Source organism: Dreissena polymorpha, chromosome 6, assembly GCF_020536995.1.
Source record: "Dreissena polymorpha isolate Duluth1 chromosome 6, UMN_Dpol_1.0, whole genome shotgun sequence".
NCBI lineage: Eukaryota > Metazoa > Mollusca > Bivalvia > Myida > Dreissenidae > Dreissena > Dreissena polymorpha.
The window spans coordinates 38,702,360-38,728,163 of record NC_068360.1 but is presented as its reverse complement, the minus strand read 5'-3'; the positions used below and the strand labels follow the sequence as shown (position 1 = coordinate 38,728,163).

At 33.0% G+C, this 25,804-nt stretch overlaps 1 protein-coding gene across 2 annotated transcripts in view; it reads right to left on the bottom strand.

Annotated features, from left to right (window-relative positions):
• Window positions 1–3,522: 3,522 nt before the first annotated feature.
• LOC127834392 (coadhesin-like) overlaps window positions 3,523–25,804 on the bottom strand; it is a 73,600-nt gene continuing 51,318 nt past the window's right edge. The window contains exon 6 of one of the 2 annotated variants that reach the window (XR_008027914.1): window positions 3,523–3,600. The gene's annotated coding sequence lies outside the window, so the exon portion shown is untranslated. Of the gene's footprint in view, window positions 3,601–12,100; window positions 12,179–25,804 lie in introns of those variants that run through there. The other variant, XR_008027913.1, reaches the window with a different exon arrangement.

Genomic DNA, 25,804 nt, shown 5'->3' with positions numbered 1-25,804 from the left:
TAGTGTCTATGGATTATCTCACATTAGAACCTTCAAAAGGATATGGTAACATATTGGTAATCACAGACCACTTCACAAAATATGCATTGGCTATTCCAACGCGCAATCAAACAGCAAAAACAACAGCTGAAGCGTTTTATAATAATTTTATTGTAAATTATGGTATCCCTGCAACACTTCACACTGATTAAGGGGCTAACTTTGAATCAGATTTGATAAAGGAATTATGTAATTTGATGGGGATAAAGAAATCAAGAACAACACCATACCACCCAATGGGTAATGGTTGCACAGAACGGTGGAACCGTACATTACTTAACATGCTTGGTACACTGGATCCTGATAAGAAGCCAAATTGGAAAGCGCATATTCCATCTTTGGTTTACGCTTACAATTGTACCCAACATGAAAGCACTAAAGTGTCGCCTTTTGAGTTGATGTTCGGAAGAACGCCTAAACTACCAATTGGTTCATTATTTGAAGCTGTGGATATCGACAGTAAGACAAATCAGACATCTAAGGAGTATTTAGATCAGTTGAGAAATAGGTTAAAGCACTCACATGAAGTGGCAAAACAGTATGCAGATACTGCAAGAGATAAGCAAAAATCTGAGTATGACAAGAAAGCTAAAGCAGCTAAACTGTTTGTTGGAGACAAAGTTCTATTAAAGACTCTGTTTCACGAAAATAAGCACAAAATAGCAGACAAGTTTGAAATGGACACTTACACAGTAATTGAACATCCAAGGGAGGATATTCCTGTGTACAGGATAAGGTCACAGGCTGGAATGGAACGTACTATACATCGTAATCATTTGTACCCAATAGAACATGGTGATGACAGAAGACGATATGTTAATGTAGAGGATATTTCTGGACTAGTAGATGGACATGTCAAAGCAGTTCCAAAGGATAGTCAGAAAGTAGATGGCGGAGATATAGATATGTTAGTAGAAAACAAAGTAGATAGTGACGTCACGGATCAGGTATGTGATAGTAATGGTCATGTTAAAGAATGTGATCAAGGAAATAGAGATGATGAAGATGATGATGATGATGACGATGATGATGATGATGATGATGATGATGATGATGATGATGATGATGATGATGATGATTGTGTACTTTGTACACATGATAGTAGAAAAGCCCATATGTATGAGGCAAAGAAATCTTGTCTAGGTAGTTTAAATAAACACCAGGATGCGCATCCTAAACCAAAACCTAGAGTTAGTTTGAAAAGCGGTACCAATACGAATTTTCAAGGTCAAGGTAGTCAGACAGACAACCAGGTTCAGCCTTTAGTAGATATTATAGCAAATCATAGAGAATCATTGGGGAATAGAGGTAGTGCTAGTGAAGTACAAGTAGATGTACATGCAGGACTGGGTACAGATGATATTGAACAGATGAGTGAAAGTGAAATACAGGCTCAGCCTAAGCCTTTACCACGAAATTCTACAAGGATTAAAAAGCCACCAGTTAGATATCGTGATTATCAGATAAGTCAAATGGTTTTAAGACCAAGAAACTACAAGGTTCATGCATTAGAAGTTATGGTATCTTCAGGTGTATTAGATGAACTTGATTCGGATGTTGTAAATAGCATAGTGAAAGCCGTTATGCAGTGAGCAATTATATGAAGTCATTTAAAAAATTTATGTTTTATTTATGATTTACTAATATATCTATTTGACATTTTTTTGAGAATTTATTTCCCTTATATTGTGTATAATATATCTATTTAAATGAAATAGATGTTGTACTAAGTACTAGTATTGTACATGGAAAATAGCAAAGAGACATGACATGTTCATTGATTGAACTCATGGTACAGGTAAGTATGTAACATTATTTATCTTTAATTGGGCAGTACAATTAGACCGATTTAGTGGGCAAGGTAAGTATGATGTCATAAATGTAAATGTATATACCTTTTATTTTATCATCTTTTAGTAGTCAATGTGGGTATTGAGATTTGTTTAAGTTGAATGTTAAATGAGCTGTGTTGTGAATATATGACCATTGACAAAGGACATTCCTAGACTAATGACAGTAGGTTTAGTATCGTGAGGACACGATCTTTTGTCAAAGGGGGCCGAACATAGACGATTTTATTTTTGTATGACTGTTTGGTTATTCTTGAATGGTTGAATACAACTGTATTTTTTATTGAGATTGTAGTTATATTCATTTTTTGACCAAATGACGAGACGTCATTTAACGGACAGGGGGAGTATGTGTCAGGGTGGATTTCACATCAAAAGTTTAGTATAGTTGTATGTAACCTGTTTTATGTGGTTACATCTTTTGTGTAATGTACGGTATTGTTTCACGAGCTCGCGCGCCAGAACAAATATGTCAAGAGACTAGTGAACATCTGTCAACTTTAAACTTCTTTAAATTATTAGGTATCATTATACAATAGATATGTACAAATGTGTAAATAAGTAATTACTGATTGAAATGCTGTTGCACATGCTTGTCAACTGTCATAAAGATTTATTTAAGATCAGCAAATTAACGTATTTATGAGATTTGTAATTCTTCTATGGTTCAAGATGGTTTCTATTTAAAATCACATTTTTCTTTTTTAATATGTGTGCACTTTTTAACAGCTTGCAGAGTAACATCACTTGCGGACACGGATTCGGAAGAAGCGCTGCGACGCCAGATTCCATAAATTTGTGAGTAAATGTGTGTTGAACTGTGTATATGTATGTATGTGTTTCACATATGTATTTGTGTTTTGAGATATGTATTTGGATGTCTAGGTCAATCAGTCGGTCTGGTCGCCACAACATTATTCTTGATGGAAATATATTTTATTCTGTAATTAATCTTATGTTGTAAATAGTACTAATGAGTTAAATGATTGTTTCATCATTTGTTAATATATTGATCTATATATTGTTGTTATATTTGCTGTTATAAATACTTTTCATATATATCGTATTATTTTACAGCAAGACAGCAATATTTATAATTTTGTGTTATATGTGTGTTATTGTTTATTTGCAGGACGTCTATTGATTCCTTCTTCGGATCAGAATGATTGTATTCCTGAATTAATTTATATTTATATAACACTGAACTGAAAAGAAATAAGTAAAGAAGAACCCACGACTTTGTGTTTTCCATTTAACCAACTAAACATTTGGAGGAAAAGTACATAAAGTTACAATTGGCGCCCAACGTAAATAACCAGCCCTGCTACATAACATATGCTGTTAGAAAACTAAATATATGAGTTAACAGATGGTGTGTTTTACTGGGGAACTTTCCGACAAAAAATTATCAGAGTATGTAACATGTTTTAAATAATGACCGCTAACTAAATAATCGGTAATGAGTACTTGACAACATTAAACAATTCCATAATAAAATATGGATTTGAACATAACATTGTTAGATCATTCTGTGTTTGAATATACTTACATCTGTTTTCATTACATGATGTTTTGCACATCACATTTTGAACATCAGACCCAACACAGAATTCTGCATGTCTGTCGTTCCACTGCAGTTCATATACCGCTCCTTGAAGGCCATAACCACACGTGTCTGAACAAGAGCTCCATGATCCACAATCCGTCAAAGCTAACAAAACAACTTAAACATTAAATTTACTTATATAATGATTATGTTTACTTAATTGTCATGGCATGTAAGACTAGTAATTGTAGAAAGTCATAGAAACAAATGACATTTCCAATTTATAACTTACAATTTATATTAATTTTTATAAATCGTCATTATTCTTGTTATCAATACATTTCGTACGATGGTAAAATGTTATGAAGCACAAGCGGACAACTATCGTAACATATTACAATGCGCCGTTTTATTAAAATAGCAACATGCAGGTTTACTTTAGGAAAAACATTACTTAATGACACCGGTGGGGTTTTACTTTTCGAACATATGGGTTTATTTATTGAGAGATAAACATTAGCTCTTGGCTATAAAATACAATTAATTGTCTATGTCAGTTGGTTGATTTGATAACTAGTTTATATTTAAAAATATGAATATAATAATTGCGCATAGAAACGTAAAATCGTAATATAAATCCACCTTATTCGCGATTGGCTTTTTGTTTAGTAATTATACGGTGCAGAAATTGTTTCAATAATTAATTATCGAAAAGACCATAACTATAAAGAAACAACTTGTTTGTGTGTCTGTTTTAATAAAATTATGCGTATACATAAATGTTTTGATATTACTGTTCTATGCGTGAACTGCACAATTTCCACAAGGATTACGATCGGTTTTCATCTTAAGTCTGCAAAGTTACTAACTGTCCACGATTTTATTGTGGAGGGGTACACATTACGGACCAATTAGTGTGCTTGGTATCTTGACAAGGGGTTATTCACGCGTGACTATTTCGCAACCCGCGCGAATTTTCGCTACCTTGGAGCCATTTTCCGATACTACTCGGGTTTGGTCAAGGGGCAATTAAGAAGTTATCAATAAAGGCGAGTGGCGGCGTTTGCCTTTGAAAAGGGCAGAGTTGCGCTCAAAAAATGCGACGTGGCGCTGCACAACGCAAAACGGGCCTAGGAAAAACACTAAATCAATTATATTGTTATGCGACATAATGGCACTAAATGGGTACGAGAAGACTAGCGCAAAAGTTAGGTTACTTTAAATAATGTTCGTTTGGAATAACCCGACCAACTTCATAAAAGGTTCGATCGGTAGGTTAGTGTTTTAGTTATTGTTTCGCTGATTTTCCTTTATTCAGGAATGTATGTTGATCAATGTGTCTACATTAATTATTAATCAAATTAAATGCGACTGAACATATAACTGCTGATATTAGTTGACATGTATAAAAGTCCACGAAACTATCATGCTGCGTGTTCAGCGTCTCATCTTCGTTTCGCTCCCGATACGCGAAATTCGTATGACAAGCACGTTCATTCTGAAATGTTGCTTTACTTTCACGATATGGCGGATATAAATTTCTCCAAATGACACATCGCATATATTGCATACATCTATTTTCATTAAGTTATTTACAATAATTATGTGAGAAAGCTATATGTTCGACACTTTTTAATCCGAATCACCTAATCTAAAATAGACTCTCGTACTGGATTGACGGTGCCTTTAACCTCAATATTTCGGAACGATCAGAAAATTGCAAATTTTATGCGCATCGAACATTTTATCTGCATGAAATACTTGTATATATTTTATAAAGTTACAACTTGTAACAAAATTGATTTTAGTTGTGTGTTTTTCGTATGTGTTTTATTCTCGTTTTTTGGTGTTTGGCATAAAAAAAGCCTGAATTTGTGTGCACAAAATGCACGCTATAATAACCGTCGATGTAACCTGAAAAACTAAATTAAATTTGGGAGGAATATACCATAATCCCCATTCACAAGATTTGTCTGAAATAATGTCGAAGGACGGTTACCCATATGTTACATTTGAAATCTCGAAATCCCATCCAGAAATACTGCCCATAGTGAAATCAGTGAAAAGAGCGATAGGGAGTACGTTATCAAGATTATACGCGAAATACTGTCACAAGTGCTCAAGGTGGTGTGACAATATTGTTGACACATTTTTTATACCGCCTGTATAATATTCCCCAAATAGCACGCATTATTGCACTCGTCATTCAAACTTGCGGGTTAGACTTACAATGGTGCAGTTTACCGCTTGAACAACACGCAGATATATGTGTGTCGAACGTTTCTCAACCCGTCAAATTTATAAATGATTAACAGCTATATCGTTAATTAAAGTGATACGTTAATATGGTATATATATATATTAATATATATATATACAGTCCAACCCCTACTTCCGGTCACCCCTCATCGCATTATTTTTTGAATGAAAATTTTGTTTTATAGCTGATTTTAGAAAGTAAGAAATACAATTATTTTAAGTCTATACATTGTTTAGTATATGTACACATATTTACCATTTTGTTTATACAAAATTGAACGTTATAAATTGCACTCGTTAGACTCAACTCCAACTCAAGACTCCCTATGACCAACCCTCTCTTAAGAGGCCACCCCGCTTAAGCAGCCAATTTGGCCGTTTCCCTTGACTGGCTGCTTAAGAGGGTTGGACTGTATAAATAAATATAATTAATATATTTAATATCGCCATATAAGAATAAATAAAATAAATAAGGCGCTAAATAAAAATCAAAAAAAAAAAAATATATATAAATATATATATATATATATATATATATATATATATATATATATAATATATATATATACATATATATATATATATATATATATTATTTATATAGAATATATGTAATAGGAAAATAGTGCGTTTCACAACAAAAACACCAAGGCTGCTATATCCGATCAGATCTGGGTAAGATCAGCAGCCTTCAACAGTTATCTCTATGACAATAGCTACCTGTTCACATCGTTTTCTGGTGTGTTAATTCATGTGTAATATTCAAGCGGTCCATACTTTTCATCTTTCTGAAATTTATGCATGAAACGAAAATGCTGGTATTTTTTTTTTACATAAAACGTACTGATCTTTATGCTTAACACCATAACATACCGATATATGATACAATTCATTACAAGGATAAGGGAAGTGTGACTTGTTGACATGGGTAATGACACAATCGTAATAAAGAAAAGCGCAAACGTTATGAATCCGCGATCAGAAAACATTCTTTTCGTTAACTTAAAAAAAAACTTGTTTTTCGTCTAAACGTTGTATCTGATATATGTTTATTCGTGTTACATACGGAACTTCCTACAAAATTATTGCATGTCTATTAATAAATCACCAGATGTGTACATTTCAAGTACTCACTGGTTTTTCTTTTTCTGATATTTATCGTTTGGACTGACATGTATTAAACACATTATTATTTTAAATTTATCTTTATGTTGATCCTCCTGTTAATGTTGGTGGTATTTAAACTACGTATGTATGTGGTATTTTAAGAAATAGTTTAAAAATCTTCACGCAGCGTTGTCGTTTCTTGCTCTCATGAACAATTGTTTTTGGATTTTTTCCTAAGTATTATATTATCAAAAGTAGTATCAATGTATTTCTTTTATATTTGGAAAATAGTGTATAAGTTAAGGTTCATAACAAAAAATAAATTACCCAAATCAAAAAAGGGAAATATAAAAATTGTAAAATTAGTGTTTCACGTGGCTATGCTCTCATCACGTGATTGGTTATGAAGGCAGGGATTCGATCCAGCTATGCTGGTTGCAGTCAAATCTCTGCGCGGAAATCGATAGTTTATGGTATGTTTTTCAACTCTCCATGTCGTATTTCAGTCAGAAACTTGGTTCTGGTACACGACCCATTGACCCTCCATACCATCCCTTATCATAATCATTTCTCGCAGTTGGCTCAAAAATGGCTGTGCAGAATTTCAATAATGAGCTACTCTAGTTTAGTAGAATATTGCAATGTGCTGCATTTATTATCATTATAATTGTTAGTAGTAATAGTAGTAGTAGTAGTAGTAGTAGTAGTAGTAGTGGTAGTAGTAGTAGTAGTAGTAGTAGTAGTAGTAGTAGTATTTGTTGTTGTAGTAGTAGTAGTAATAATTATATTATATTATATAATTATTATTACTATTATTATTATTATTATCATGTATTATAATTATCATTATTATTATTATAAGTTCGGCTGTTTTCGGAGAAAACCCGAGGTATTGTCATAGCCAGCTCGTCATGTCGTCCGCCGTCCGCCGGCGTCGTGCTAAAACTTTTACATTTTGTTCTAAAATCAAAGTGCTTCCACCTACAACTTTTAAAACTTTATATATAGATGCACCTTCTACACCCCCACACCCATTTTTGGGTCACTAGGTCAAAGGTCAAGGTCACTGTGACCTCTAAAAAAATAATCTGACAAGCTTTTATTTATTCAAAAATGCACCCGCAGCCAAGCGTTGACACCCGTTATGAGGTGCTCTTGTTATTATAATAATTATTATTATTATTATTATTATTATTATTATTATTATTATTATAATAATAATAATTATTATTATTATTATTAATATTGAATGTTTGTGTAATAAACAAAGATTATAGTTGCATATGAACACGTTTTTAGTAAATGCAATGAGTACAGTAGCCAGTAGCCCGTCTATTGAGCCGGTAAAATAGGGATCAACACAGCAGAATGCTCATACAAAGTGTAGACTATCGCTTTTGCTTTTGTTGCTGTTTTGTTTGTTTTTTGTTTGTTTGTTTTTCTTGTGTGAGGTTGTTGTTGTTGTTTTTTGTGGGTGTGTGTGTTGGGGGGGGGGGGGGGTTCAACTAGACTCGATTGATTAACTTAAGCCTTTAATTTTAAACGTTCAATTAAAATGCAGTTGGTTAAACGTTCTTGAAATATTTTGAAATCTGAATGTATGTACCGTCCATTAAAGTAACGAGATCATGAGCAATTTTGAGTACAACAAGCGAGCAAATACACTTTTCAAAGTTGTTTTCCCTTTATAATTTAGCAACTATTTATTGATTGAATATTTGATACATATTTCAAACTCAACTACTCAAACATCTATTGATATAAAGAAGTTTTGCATTCTTAAAAGATTATCTCACATTAGAACCTTCAAAAGGATATGGTAACATATTGGTAATCACAGACCACTTCACAAAATATGCATTGGCTATTCCAACGCGCAATCAAACAGCAAAAACAACAGCTGAAGCGTTTTATAATAATTTTATTGTAAATTATGGTATCCCTGCAACACTTCACACTGATTAAGGGGCTAACTTTGAATCAGATTTGATAAAGGAATTATGTAATTTGATGGGGATAAAGAAATCAAGAACAACACCATACCACCCAATGGGTAATGGTTGCACAGAACGGTGGAACCGTACATTACTTAACATGCTTGGTACACTGGATCCTGATAAGAAGCCAAATTGGAAAGCGCATATTCCATCTTTGGTTTACGCTTACAATTGTACCCAACATGAAAGCACTAAAGTGTCGCCTTTTGAGTTGATGTTCGGAAGAACGCCTAAACTACCAATTGGTTCATTATTTGAAGCTGTGGATATCGACAGTAAGACAAATCAGACATCTAAGGAGTATTTAGATCAGTTGAGAAATAGGTTAAAGCACTCACATGAAGTGGCAAAACAGTATGCAGATACTGCAAGAGATAAGCAAAAATCTGAGTATGACAAGAAAGCTAAAGCAGCTAAACTGTTTGTTGGAGACAAAGTTCTATTAAAGACTCTGTTTCACGAAAATAAGCACAAAATAGCAGACAAGTTTGAAATGGACACTTACACAGTAATTGAACATCCAAGGGAGGATATTCCTGTGTACAGGATAAGGTCACAGGCTGGAATGGAACGTACTATACATCGTAATCATTTGTACCCAATAGAACATGGTGATGACAGAAGACGATATGTTAATGTAGAGGATATTTCTGGACTAGTAGATGGACATGTCAAAGCAGTTCCAAAGGATAGTCAGAAAGTAGATGGCGGAGATATAGATATGTTAGTAGAAAACAAAGTAGATAGTGACGTCACGGATCAGGTATGTGATAGTAATGGTCATGTTAAAGAATGTGATCAAGGAAATAGAGATGATGAAGATGATGATGATGATGACGATGATGATGATGATGATGATGATGATGATGATGATGATGATGATGATGATGATGATGATTGTGTACTTTGTACACATGATAGTAGAAAAGCCCATATGTATGAGGCAAAGAAATCTTGTCTAGGTAGTTTAAATAAACACCAGGATGCGCATCCTAAACCAAAACCTAGAGTTAGTTTGAAAAGCGGTACCAATACGAATTTTCAAGGTCAAGGTAGTCAGACAGACAACCAGGTTCAGCCTTTAGTAGATATTATAGCAAATCATAGAGAATCATTGGGGAATAGAGGTAGTGCTAGTGAAGTACAAGTAGATGTACATGCAGGACTGGGTACAGATGATATTGAACAGATGAGTGAAAGTGAAATACAGGCTCAGCCTAAGCCTTTACCACGAAATTCTACAAGGATTAAAAAGCCACCAGTTAGATATCGTGATTATCAGATAAGTCAAATGGTTTTAAGACCAAGAAACTACAAGGTTCATGCATTAGAAGTTATGGTATCTTCAGGTGTATTAGATGAACTTGATTCGGATGTTGTAAATAGCATAGTGAAAGCCGTTATGCAGTGAGCAATTATATGAAGTCATTTAAAAAATTTATGTTTTATTTATGTTTTACTAATATATCTATTTGACATTTTTTTGAGAATTTATTTCCCTTATATTGTGTATAATATATCTATTTAAATGAAAAAGATGTTGTACTAAGTACTAGTATTGTACATGGAAAATAGCAAAGAGACATGACATGTTCATTGATTGAACTCATGGTACAGGTAAGTATGTAACATTATTTATCTTTAATTGGGCAGTACAATTAGACCGATTTAGTGGGCAAGGTAAGTATGATGTCATAAATGTAAATGTATATACCTTTTATTTTATCATCTTTTAGTAGTCAATGTGGGTATTGAGATTTGTTTAAGTTGAATGTTAAATGAGCTGTGTTGTGAATATATGACCATTGACAAAGGACATTCCTAGACTAATGACAGTAGGTTTAGTATCGTGAGGACACGATCTTTTGTCAAAGGGGGCCGAACATAGACGATTTTATTTTTGTATGACTGTTTGGTTATTCTTGAATGGTTGAATACAACTGTATTTTTTATTGAGATTGTAGTTATATTCATTTTTTGACCAAATGACGAGACGTCATTTAACGGACAGGGGGAGTATGTGTCAGGGTGGATTTCACATCAAAATTTTAGTATAGTTGTATGTAACCTGTTTTATGTGGTTACGTCTTTTGTGTAATGTACGGTATTGTTTCACGAGCTCGCGCGCCAGAACAAATATGTCAAGAGACTAGTGAACATCTGTCAACTTTAAACTTCTTTAAATTATTAGGTATCATTATACAATAGATATGTACAAATGTGTAAATAAGTAATTACTGATTGAAATGCTGTTGCACATGCTTGTCAACTGTCATAAAGATTTATTTAAGATCAGCAAATTAACGTATTTATGAGATTTGTAATTCTTCTATGGTTCAAGATGGTTTCTATTTAAAATCACATTTTCCTTTTTTAATATGTGTGCACTTTTTAACAGCTTGCAGAGTAACATCACTTGCGGACACGGATTCGGAAGAAGCGCTGCGACGCCAGATTCCATAAATTTGTGAGTAAATGTGTGTTGAACTGTGTATATGTATGTATGTGTTTCACATATGTATTTGTGTTTTGAGATATGTATTTGGATGTCTAGGTCAATCAGTCGGTCTGGTCGCCACAACATTATTCTTGATGGAAATATATTTTATTCTGTAATTAATCTTATGTTGTAAATAGTACTAATGAGTTAAATGATTGTTTCATCATTTGTTAATATATTGATCTATATATTGTTGTTATATTTGCTGTTATAAATACTTTTCATATATATCGTATTATTTTACAGCAAGACAGCAATATTTATAATTTTGTGTTATATGTGTGTTATTGTTTATTTGCAGGACGTCTATTGATTCCTTCTTCGGATCAGAATGATTGTATTCCTGAATTAATTTATATTTATATAACACTGAACTGAAAAGAAATAAGTAAAGAAGAACCCACGACTTTGTGTTTTCCATTTAACCAACTAAACATTTGGAGGAAAAGTACATAAAGTTACAATTGGCGCCCAACGTAAATAACCAGCCCTGCTACATAACATATGCTGTTAGAAAACTAAATATATGAGTTAACAGATGGTGTGTTTTACTGGGGAACTTTCCGACAAAAAATTATCAGAGTATGTAACATGTTTTAAATAATGACCGCTAACTAAATAATCGGTAATGAGTACTTGACAACATTAAACAATTCCATAATAAAATATGGATTTGAACATAACATTGTTAGATCATTCTGTGTTTGAATATACTTACATCTGTTTTCATTACATGATGTTTTGCACATCACATTTTGAACATCAGACCCAACACAGAATTCTGCATGTCTGTCGTTCCACTGCAGTTCATATACCGCTCCTTGAAGGCCATAACCACACGTGTCTGAACAAGAGCTCCATGATCCACAATCCGTCAAAGCTAACAAAACAACTTAAACATTAAATTTACTTATATAATGATTATGTTTACTTAATTGTCATGGCATGTAAGACTAGTAATTGTAGAAAGTCATAGAAACAAATGACATTTCCAATTTATAACTTACAATTTATATTAATTTTTATAAATCGTCATTATTCTTGTTATCAATACATTTCGTACGATGGTAAAATGTTATGAAGCACAAGCGGACAACTATCGTAACATATTACAATGCGCCGTTTTATTAAAATAGCAACATGCAGGTTTACTTTAGGAAAAACATTACTTAATGACACCGGTGGGGTTTTACTTTTCGAACATATGGGTTTATTTATTGAGAGATAAACATTAGCTCTTGGCTATAAAATACAATTAATTGTCTATGTCAGTTGGTTGATTTGATAACTAGTTTATATTTAAAAATATGAATATAATAATTGCGCATAGAAACGTAAAATCGTAATATAAATCCACCTTATTCGCGATTGGCTTTTTGTTTAGTAATTATACGGTGCAGAAATTGTTTCAATAATTAATTATCGAAAAGACCATAACTATAAAGAAACAACTTGTTTGTGTGTCTGTTTTAATAAAATTATGCGTATACATAAATGTTTTGATATTACTGTTCTATGCGTGAACTGCACAATTTCCACAAGGATTACACTCGGTTTTCATCTTAAGTCTGCAAAGTTACTAACTGTCCACGATTTTATTGTGGAGGGGTACACATTACGGACCAATTAGTGTGCTTGGTATCTTGACAAGGGGTTATTCACGCGTGACTATTTCGCAACCGCGCGAATTTTCGCTACCTTGGAGCCATTTTCCGATACTACTCGGGTTTGGTCAAGGGGCAATTAAGAAGTTATCAATAAAGGCGAGTGGCGGCGTTTGCCTTTGAAAAGGGCAGAGTTGCGCTCAAAAAATGCGACGTGGCGCTGCACAACGCAAAACGGGCCTAGGAAAAACACTAAATCAATTATATTGTTATGCGACATAATGGCACTAAATGGGTACGAGAAGACTAGCGCAAAAGTTAGGTTACTTTAAATAATGTTCGTTTGGAATAACCCGACCAACTTCATAAAAGGTTCGATCGGTAGGTTAGTGTTTTAGTTATTGTTTCGCTGATTTTCCTTTATTCAGGAATGTATGTTGATCAATGTGTCTACATTAATTATTAATCAAATTAAATGCGACTGAACATATAACTGCTGATATTAGTTGACATGTATAAAAGTCCACGAAACTATCATGCTGCGTGTTCAGCGTCTCATCTTCGTTTCGCTCCCGATACGCGAAATTCGTATGACAAGCACGTTCATTCTGAAATGTTGCTTTACTTTCACGATATGGCGGATATAAATTTCTCCAAATGACACATCGCATATATTGCATACATCTATTTTCATAAAGTTATTTACAATAATTATGTGAGAAAGCTATATGTTCGACACTTTTTAATCCGAATCACCTAATCTAAAATAGACTCTCGTACTGGATTGACGGTGCCTTTAACCTCAATATTTCGGAACGATCAGAAAATTGCAAATTTTATGCGCACCGAACATTTTATCTGCATGAAATACTTGTATATATTTTATAAAGTTACAACTTGTAACAAAATTGATTTTAGTTGTGTGTTTTTCGTATGTGTTTTATTCTCGTTTTTTGGTGTTTGGCATAAAAAAAGCCTGAATTTTTGTGCACAAAATGCACGCTATAATAACCGTCGATGTAACCTGAAAAACTAAATTAAATTTGGGAGGAATATACCATAATCCCCATTCACAAGATTTGTCTGAAATAATGTCGAAGGACGGTTACCCATATGTTACATTTGAAATCTCGAAATCCCATCCAGAAATACTGCCCATAGTGAAATCAGTGAAAAGAGCGATAGGGAGTACGTTATCAAGATTATACGCGAAATACTGTCACAAGTGCTCAAGGTGGTGTGACAATATTGTTGACACATTTTTTATACCGCCTGTATAATATTCCCCAAATAGCACGCATTATTGCACTCGTCATTCAAACTTGCGGGTTAGACTTACAATGGTGCAGTTTACCGCTTGAACAACACGCAGATATATGTGTGTCGAACGTTTCTCAACCCGTCAAATTTATAAATGATTAACAGCTATATCGTTAATTAAAGTGATACGTTAATATGGTATATATATATATATTTATATATATATATACAGTCCAACCCCTACTTCCGGTCACCCCTAATCGCATTATTTTTTGAATGAAAATTTTGTTTTATAGCTGATTTTAGAAAGTAAGAAATACAATTATTTTAAGTCTATACATTGTTTAGTATATGTACACATATTTACCATTTTGTTTATACAAAATTGAACAGTTGGCCATGCACTCCCTATGACTCAACTCCAACTCAAGACTCCCTATGACCCAACCCTCTCTTAAGAGGCCACCCCGCTTAAGCAGCCAATTTGGCCGTTTCCCTTGACTGGCTGCTTAAGAGGGGTTGGACTGTATAAATAAATATAATTATATATTTAATATATATAATTAGATAAATAAATAAATAAATAAATAAATAAATAAATAAATAAATATATATATATATATATATATATATATATATATATATATATATATATATATATATATATATACATATATATATATATATATATTATTTATATAGAATATATGTAATAGGAAAATAGTATTTCACAACAAAAACAACAAAGAGAAATTCAGATTCTACGCGGTGCATTGTAAATTTTACACCAGTTATGTCACAAATCATGTTGATTTAAAATGATGTATAAGTATAACGCTGTTTTACTGATAATTTGTCAATGAAAACGATGCATACAACGTGATTTTTTAATAATATATTTGCGTACAATTAAAGATTGCTGATAAATAGGCATAGTGTTATGAGAGGAGGACTGCAAGTTCATCACAAAATAAAACAGCTGCTTATAGTTAAATCGTACGCAAAAAAGTACGGACATTAATACAACGTTGGGCCCGCTTAATAGAGAGAGATAAACCATTTTAAGGTATGGCTTCATATATTTAGTTCACTAAAGCGTCTGCCATGACTAAGATGCAAATAAACTACAGTATGCTCTTACTACAAACTAATTTTTGGAAAACACATTGTTATTTACTTGCAAAAACTGGCTTTGAGCAGATCTCGTAATCGATGCTGTCTCCAAAGCAAGGGTCTCCGTCACTTGAAGGCCTGGGATTATTACAAGCTCGGTCACGTCTCCTCAAACCCACTCCGCATGTGACACTGCACGATCCCACGCGGTACAAGCACCATGGGCCATATATTACATAACCAATTTAGCAGTCAATAAGTTTCACCAAAAGCATATTTGATACTTAAATGAATTATGTACAATGTAATTCATTTCATCTTGACAAAAAATAAGATGTGAAGGCAATGGTAATTTTAAAACAAATACTAGTACATGCAATGTATAAGATATTCTTTGTGCAGTTGTTATGAATGTCGTATGACTCATCGGACGACATTAGATTCGCCTAACTTGGACATCTGTTGAGAAGACATTGTCCATTGTGCTGTGAAGGACCCTGACAATCCTCTCGTCCATTGAGAGGTCTTGGGTTGTCTGGTCCTCGATATTGTTCCGTTGCCACATGTGACGTCACAGATCAAAAAGCGCTCTACATTGACCACCCGCCGTTGACTATGAATAGCAATGCATGTACATGCCATTGTTCATTATATAACACAAGCATTATCTATAGTTGTCTTGTTACATGATGCCAAGAATTGCAGCTTTGATTTATATCGATCGTCTTCTGGAGGCAATTTTGCATTGAAAAAATTAAAACAACGCTTTAAAAATCGTCCCAGTGCGTAATATTATGCAATAGAAATCTTGGAATGCATTTGTAATCTATTTAATTTGTAATCTATTTAAGTGCGTAACCGGTTAAGCCAATAATCCAGTTGTGCGTTAAGTGTAAGGTAACCTTTGAATCAAAAGTAAGTAAATCAAAAATGCCGTGTAATTAAATATGGCGCCCAAACCTGTTCTCGGTTCGAAAAAGGGACGTCTCAAGCAAACAGCGGCTCCTGCAGGAAGTAACTGTATACAATATGTCAATAGAGGTCAATCTTATGATGCTTCTAGAATTGTTAGTCATTTAGTTTTATTTGTGTATACATGTCAAGCATTTTACAGTTCAATATAATCAATGCATTACAATATCGTAACATGTTAAGTACAAATACAAATACTACGATATAGCTTACATTGTAACTTCAAGTGTAAATGCGCAAATCAACGAACCCTTTAATTGTTTTACCTTTCTATGTCATACGATAGTTTATTTTGTGGTTCTTTAAAAAAACATACCAGTACAAATTGGATAATGAAAATGCTGTCAAATATCTTCCCCAAATTATTTTTGGAGCAAATATCGGAACATATTACGTGTTTGTATATTTTCGTAAACAGTGTTTCCTTAAGATATATAATTAAACACACAACTAGAACTATGGGAATTGAAATATATAGAGGATATTTGTTGGATTCAGTTATGTCGTGATCATAGAAAATATATATTTTCACTCGTGGCTGCGCCATTCGTGAAAATATAATTTTCTATGATCACTCGTGAATTAAAATCGATATTCCACCAAATCCAACAAATTTTATTTTTATTTTATGCTTTTTTTCATCGTTTATTTACATTGTAAACAAATTTAACTGGAGAACTTCGCTGGAACAATGACGTCATTTCGTAAAAAAATGACGTCATTTCACAGTACAGCTGAAAAATATCGATAATTTTTACTGTTATTTTTCACTGTTTGCAACAGTGATATATCAGTTTTAATTCACTGATAGTTCTATATTAACCACATGAAAGCATACAATACAAAGAGCTATTTCCGTAAACGCGCACAACAGTACGAGCCAATTACTGCCGTCATCGCAACTCTGAAAACTGGTTTATAACGTTATTCGTTTGATTAATTTTGCATACAAATTTAAATAATAATAATAAATATAGTCTCAGGCGTCTTCATGAAGGAATTTCATGGCTTAATAAAAGACTAATGGCACGCATTTGTCTCTTGTTAATGTTTTACAGCATCTTTATGGCTATATAAGATATGCTTATTAAGTTTTCGTAAAATCTGCTTATATTTGCAACTATTTATTCTATCAACTCAGCATACCTAAAAACAAGCGTTTTTCTTAACGCCAAATTCAAGTTATAAATTGTTGCTTCGTTAGATTATTATTTTCGTTAGTTTTTCGCTATTAATAATATAATTCCATTCGCTTATACAGTACACACTCCTCGTATGTTAACTTAAATTATATATTTCATGACTGTTTATTTTCAGATGAGCTCGTGCTTCCACAAGTTCATTTCTTCGTCCGAATTGCTGAAGGTCCATTGACACTATCGCCATATCAGAATATCATCTTCAAAAAGGCGCAAATCAACAAAGGGCAAGGTTATGACGTGGCATCTGGGAAATTTACTGTCTCCGTCCCTGGGTTGTATGCCTTCGCAGTTCAGTACTGCGTTCAGGCGAACCAAGCTGGTTACATTGATATTGTAAAGCAAGGCACCATTCTGCAAAGATCACTTTCTGAAAAAGGCGGTGCTGGAAATCAGTGCGTGTCCATGCAGGCGTTCACCAAGGCTGCTATATCCGATCAGATCTGGGTAAGATCAGCAGCCTTCAACAGTTATCTCTATGACAATAGCTACCTGTTCACATCGTTTTCTGGTGTGTTAATTCATGTGTAATATTCAAGCGGTCCATACTTTTCATCTTTCTGAAATTTATGCATGAAACGAAAATGCTGGTATTTTTTTTTTACATAAAACGTACTGATCTTTATGCTTAACACCATAACATACCGATATATGATACAATTCATTACAAGGATAAGGGAAGTGTGACTTGTTGACATGGGTAATGACACAATCGTAATAAAGAAAAGCGCAAACGTTATGAATCCGCGATCAGAAAACATTCTTTTCGTTAACTTGTTTTTCGTCTAAACGTTGTATCTGATATATGTTTATTCGTGTTACATACGGAACTTCCTACAAAATTATTGCATGTCTATTAATAAATCACCAGATGTGTACATTTCAAGTACTCACTGGTTTTTCTTTTTCTGATATTTATCGTTTGGACTGACATGTATTAAACACATTATTATTTTAAATTTATCTTTATGTTGATCCTCCTGTTAATGTTGGTGGTATTTAAACTACGTATGTATGTGGTATTTTAAGAAATAGTTTAAAAATCTTCACGCAGCGTTGTCGTTTCTTGCTCTCATGAACAATTGTTTTTGGATTTTTTCCTAAGTATTATATTATCAAAAGTAGTATCAATGTATTTCTTTTATATTTGGAAAATAGTGTATAAGTTAAGGTTCATAACAAAAAATAAATTACCCAAATCAAAAAAGGGAAATATAAAAATTGTAAAATTAGTGTTTCACGTGGCTATGCTCTCATCACGTGATTGGTTATGAAGGCAGGGATTCGATCCAGCTATGCTGGTTGCAGTCAAATCTCTGCGCGGAAATCGATAGTTTATGGTATGTTTTTCAACTCTCCATGTCGTATTTCAGTCAGAAACTTGGTTCTGGTACACGACCCATTGACCCTCCATACCATCCCTTATCATAATCATTTCTCGCAGTTGGCTCAAAAATGGCTGTGCAGAATTTCAATAATGAGCTACTCTAGTTTAGTAGAATATTGCAATGTGCTGCATTTATTATCATTATAATTGTTAGTAGTAATAGTAGTAGTAGTAGTAGTAGTAGTAGTAGTAGTGGTAGTAGTAGTAGTAGTAGTAGTAGTAGTAGTAGTAGTATTTGTTGTTGTAGTAGTAGTAGTAATAATATTATTATTACTATTATTATTATTATTATCATGTATTATAATTATCATTATTATTATTATAAGTTCGGCTGTTTTCGGAGAAAACCCGAGGTATTGTCATAGCCAGCTCGTCATGTCGTCCGCCGTCCGCCGGCGTCGTGCTAAAACTTTTACATTTTGTTCTAAAATCAAAGTGCTTCCACCTACAACTTTTAAAACTTTATATATAGATGCACCTTCTACACCCCACACCCATTTTTGGGTCACTAGGTCAAAGGTCAAGGTCACTGTGACCTCTAAAAAAATAATCTGACAAGCTTTTATTTATTCAAAAATGCACCCGCAGCCAAGCGTTGACACCCGTTATGAGGTGCTCTTGTTATTATAATTATTATTATTATTATTATTATTATTATTATTATTATTATTATAATAATAATTATTATTATTATTATTAATATTGAATGTTTGTGTACTAAACAAAGATTATAGTTGCATATGAACACGTTTTTAGTAAATGCAATGAGTACAGTAGCCAGTAGCCCGTCTATTGAGCCGGTAAAATAGGGATCAACACAGCAGAATGCTCATACAAAGTGTAGACTATCGCTTTTGCTTTTGTTGCTGTTTTGTTTGTTTTTTGTTTGTTTGTTTTTCTTGTGTGAGGTTGTTGTTGTTGTTTTTTGTGGGTGTGTGTGTTGGGGGGGGGGGTTCAACTAGACTCGATTGATTAACTTAAGCCTTTAATTTTAAACGTTCAATTAAAATGCAGTTGGTTAAACGTTCTTGAAATATTTTGAAATCTGAATGTATGTACCGTCCATTAAAGTAACGAGATCATGAGCAATTTTGAGTACAACAAGCGAGCAAATACAATTTTCAAAGTTGTTTTCCCTTTATAATTTAGCAACTATTTATTGATTGAATATTTGATACATATTTCAAACTCAACTACTCAAACATCTATTGATATAAAGAAGTTTTGCATTCTTAAAAGACTCGTTACGTTATTTTTTATGAAAAGATCCCTGGAAGGATATATGTCTTTAACGCAAAAAATTACAGCGGTACTTGAACAGAATCGTATTTATGACGGTAGTAACACATTGATGTACGTCAAATTAACGTCTATACCGGGACACCATTGGTTGGTCGGCAAAATAAAAACATCTGTCCCTGGCTGATTTTGTCTATATGTGATAACAATCCAATGTCGCGACGTCAAAACTCAATTAAAGTAAAAAAAAAATACGGCTAAATTATAAAACATAAAGTTTAAAAATCTATCATGATGGTTCATTTCACTGCATTTGGACGCTCAAACTTACATAGCGACAGAGAATATCATTATATATAATGGAAATTATGTTATGATAAATCAAGATTTATGAAATGATGAAAATATAAGAGATAACTTCCAAAATTAACTATATATACTTAATACAGACGATATTTGCATTCAAGATTTATATGCATTCTTATGAAGTAATTTCCTTGGCTATCTGTGTGCGAAACATATATTAGTTATGCTGCTTTAATGTTATTTTTACAGTATTTTTTGCCGAAACATATTGGCAATTTAAAATCTTATACATTTTAACACATTATAAATAACTATAAGATCGAGAACACATACATGTTATATCTATAGTGCTGGCATTTTTAAAATAAATTAATTTGATTAACGCCACTTGAAAAGGTCATGTGATAATGATATTACACCTTACAACTACAAACCAACGTATTACCCCAAATCGGCACACAGCTCACTACAAACCAACGTATCACCCCAAATCGGCACACAGCTCTAAGACTCTTCAGATAGTACCGAGACTTTGTTTGTATACCCAGTGGATAATTGAAGATGTTTTGTCTTCATTATTCAAAGGTAAATTTGTGTAATTGGCCATAAGGGTGTTTATGAATGATTATATGCTTTAATCTTCGCCTGGGATTTCCGTGAACAATTGCTCATGAATTCAAATGAGGGAGGCCTGTTATAGAGTAAGCATTATATTGAAAATATCATTCATGACAACCTCCAGGCCCAGCACACCTGCATTTCCATCGGTGACAGACCAATATGTAACTTGAGATTCTCTGATGACATTGACCTATTGGATGGCATGAGCAGTGAACCCCAAGACCTCACCAACATACTCTATGAAAGCAGGAGCATACGGGCTGGAGGTCAGAACTGAGAAGATCCATGGTAAAAAGCACGAAGAAGACCAGTGTAGTTATCACCATGAACGACAAGAAGCTGGAAATTGTGACAAGCTTTAAATATTTTTAAGAAATCCTGTCCACGGATGGAACCAGTACCGCTGAGATCAGAATAATAATTGCAATTGCGACCGCAGCGATTGCACAGACTGAGCAGGTTGCGGACAAGCAGCTTCATCAGCTTCGCCAGCAAGCACGGGCTCTTCAAGTCCCTCGTAATCTAAATCCTTCAGTACGGCTGCGATGATGATGATGATGATGATGCTGATGATGATGTTGATGATGATGACGATGATGATGATGATGATGATGATGATGATGATGATGATGATGATGATGATGATGATGATGATGATGATGATGATGATGATGATAATGATGATGACGATGACGATGGCGATGATGATGACTTTGACGATGACGATGATGATGGTGAAGGTGATGGTGATAGTTATGGTGATGATGATGATGATGCTGATGATGATGATAATGATGATGATGATGATGATGATAAGGATGATGATGATGATGATGATGATGATGATGATGATGATGATGATGATGATGATGATGATGATGATGATGATGGTGATGATGACGATGATGATGATGATGATGACGATGATGATGATGATGTTGCCGCTGCTGCTGATAATGATGATGATGATGATGATGATGGTGGTGGTGGTGATGATGATGATGAGATGATGATGATGATTTTTTTTTATTCAATATAATACATACAATGTATACATGTATATTATCATACAACATAGTGGTTGTACAAAGCAATTAAGTTCAGACATGTTATACAAGATATGCTAATATATATTTTTTTAAAGAGAAAAAAAAGAACAACAGAAGAATAGTTATGAAAAATGATGAGTTGTATAAAGTCGGAAGAAAGCATACTGGACTTGTGTGTTTTGTTGTATATTCACAATGATCTTATAAGATGGAAAAAAAATATATACAAAAATATTTTAGTAATATAAACTAACATTAGAGTGAAATGTATATAAGTGGACAAACATTATAAGAATTTAATCCGATTCCATTTTTGTTCAAAGATTTGTAATGTGTCATTACTGAGGGCTATTTCTTTCTTAATCTGGATTTTTAGTTTAAGACTATTGACAAAACAATTAAAATTTGGTACTTGTTTTTTGTACTTCATGTTAAAGATAAAATATTTCATCAATATAAGAATAAAATTCACAATATTATAACAGTCTATTGATTTCAATGAGTAAATTCCGAAACTTACATTTAAGAAAGATAGTTTAACGTTTAGTTGCTGTTGTTCAAGAAAAGATACTAATTGATTCCAAATAGGCTGGATGTGTTTGCACTCCCAAAAAAGATGTTCTATAGTTTCGATGTTTTCACCGCAGAAGTCACACAGATTTGAGTTAGATAATTTACATTTAAAGAGATATTTATTTGTAGCTATAATTCTACTGATGTATTTATATTGAAAATTTCTCAGTGTGCTTTCAATAGTTGCTTTATATGGCATGGTAAATATGTGTTTCCAATTAAGTTCATGTTCTCCGAAAAGGGCTTGCCATTTATTTTGGGTTTTGGAGTTTTCTGTAGGTTTTTTAATTTGCAGTGTGTAAAATATTTTATTCGGTTTGTTTTTTCTTCCAAGTATGTTTTCTACGAAAGTTGTTTGAGTACATGGTGTATTATTGTATTGATTTCAGATTTAATATGCATGGGTATGCTTTTGATTAGTGTGTAGTACTTCAGAAAATTATTTGAAGGTATTCCGTATATGTAGCATAATTCGTCAAAAGAGTAGAAATCCTTGATTCTGTAGTCATATAATTGGTCGACATATTTAATGCTTCGTTCAAACCAATCTTTATAGAAAAACGTCTTATTGTTTGAAGTTATGTCTTTATTGTTCCAAAAAATAGTTTTACTGCTGGTTTTGGTTTCTAGGTTAAGAGTGACATCACTCCATGCTGATAGAACATCAGACAGAAATATGTTTTTGTTTGCAATTTCATGTAAGATAGTATTGCTGATGTTACATTCAAAGAGTAAGGAGTCACCATATTGTTTTAGGATTTTCTGGTAGAATAATTTCCAATTACTCGTATTTGTATTATCTTGGTATCTTTTAACCCAGCTGCATTTGATTGCATTCAAGAATGAGTCAATGTTCGTTAATTGAATACCTCCATTTTCTACAGATTGAATTAACTGAGTTCGTTTTATTTTATCAGGCTTACCGTCCCATATGAAATTAAATATTGCTGATTTTATATCGTTAATAACATCATTTGGTGGATTTGGGAGAACTGTTAATACATAAATTAGTTTAGGAAGTGCAAATGTTTTCAATACTGTGTTTTTTCCGATTAGTGTAAGTTTACGGTGATGCCATGATTTTAAGCAGTTTATGAAATTCTGTAATTTAGGTAGTATGTTTTTAAGAACTGTATCCTTTTCATTATTTGTGAAAGTAATTCCTAACGTTGTGGCTTCATCGGATGTCCAATTAAATTTCATTTCTTTTTTATATACGACATTACTTTGTTTTAATTTACCTACTCGTAGCACAGTACATTTACTTTTGTTTAGTTTAAGACCCGATGTCATTCCGTAGATGGTTAGTGACTCTATTAGGTTATGGAAAGAATCGTAATTGTCGTTTAAGAAATAAGTTGCATCGTCAGCAAATAGGGACTGTTTGATATCTTCATCAAGATCTAGTGATATGCCTTTTATGTGTTTATTTGATTGGATGTGATGTGATAGATACTCGATGCAAATAATGAATAGCGATGATGAGAGTGGACATCCTTGTCGAACCCCTCGTTCGATGTTAAAACTATTTGAAAAGAAGCCATTGTTAATGATTATACTGTTAATATCGGTATAGAATAGTTTAACCCATTGAATGAGACTTTCACCAAAGTTCATATTTTCTAAGCAAGAGAACATACATTAATGATCGAGTGAATCGAATGCCTTTTCAAAATCTGCAGAGAATATAAGACCAGGATTGTTTGAATTGTAAAAATAGTTTATGCATTCTTGGATAAGACGAACGTTTTCACCAATGTAACGTCCTTTTATGAAACCAGATTGAGATTTTGAAATGATTGATGGTAATATTTTTATTCTGTTTGCTATACTTTTAGTTGCAATTTTATAATCATTATTTAGTTAACTAATCGGGCGCCAGTTTGATAAGGATTCTAAGTTTTTTCCAGGTTTTGGAATAAGTGATATAATACCTTGTTTTTGTAGCGTAGTTAAGTTTTCGTTGTTAAATGAATAGTTAAGTGAATTAATTAGATGTGTTTTTATATCATTCCAGAATATTTTATAAAATTCGATTGTGATGCCATCAGATCCTGGGCTTTTGTTATTTTGCATATCTTTAAGGGCTAATCGACATTCATATTCATTAAGTAATCCGTCGCACAGTTGTTTTTCCTCTTGGTTTAAAGCGTGATGTGTATTTTTAAAAAGGGTGTTATTTTCAACATTTTTTCGTTTATAGAGGGTTTCGATAAATAAACGTTGTTCTTCTAGTATTTGAGTCATGTTTGTTATATCTTTGCCATTGACTACTATTTTGTGTACAGTTTTTTGTTCACTTCTACGTTTTTCAATGTTTGCGAAGTATTTTGTATTTTTTTCATTGTGTTCAACATGCTGTGCACGCGCTCTTAGTATTATTCCATTGAGATGTGTATGATAAATTCCGTCTATTATTTGTTTTTTAATGTTATTTCATTTTCAATGTCGGTGGTATCATTTGTGTTTGTTTGATGCAATTGTTTTTCAAGTGTTTCAATGGTTTTGATGGTTTCAGTTTCAAGTTTGTGTGTTTCTTTACGTTTAAATGATGTGTATCTTATTGTTGTGTTACGTATATTTCCTTTAATTACTTCCCATATGGTGTTTGGGTTTGCATCTTTATTATTTTGAACTGTATTTAATATTTCCTGTTTTATTTGTATTTGATATTGTGTATCCAATAAGATGCTGTTGTTAATTTTAAAGTATCCTGGGCCTCTTTCAGGTTGTATATTGTGCAGTTTAAGTTCAACTATAGAGTGGTCAGTCATAAATCCTGGTTTTATGTTACATGTGTCAATAATGTTGCAAAGAGATTCAGATATTACAAAAAATAGTCTTATCTACAAAATATTGTTGGTTTTGTGTTTGAGTGCCAGGTGTATTTGCTTTCGTTTGGGTATACTGTACGCCAGATATCTATTATATTGTAGTTTTCAATTATGTTATTTAAAATGTTTCATTTTTAGGATGAGTATAAATGTTTCCATTCTTGTTATCTAATAATGGGTTCAGGACAGTATTGAAATCACCGCCGATTATAATATTTTTATCTTGGTTACTAATTATAAAGGATTGTAATGTTTCGTAAAATGCGGAATCATCTATGTTAGGACCGTAAACGTTGATTAATGTTAGTTCTGTTTCATGTATTTTGATATCTATACTTGCTAGTCTGCC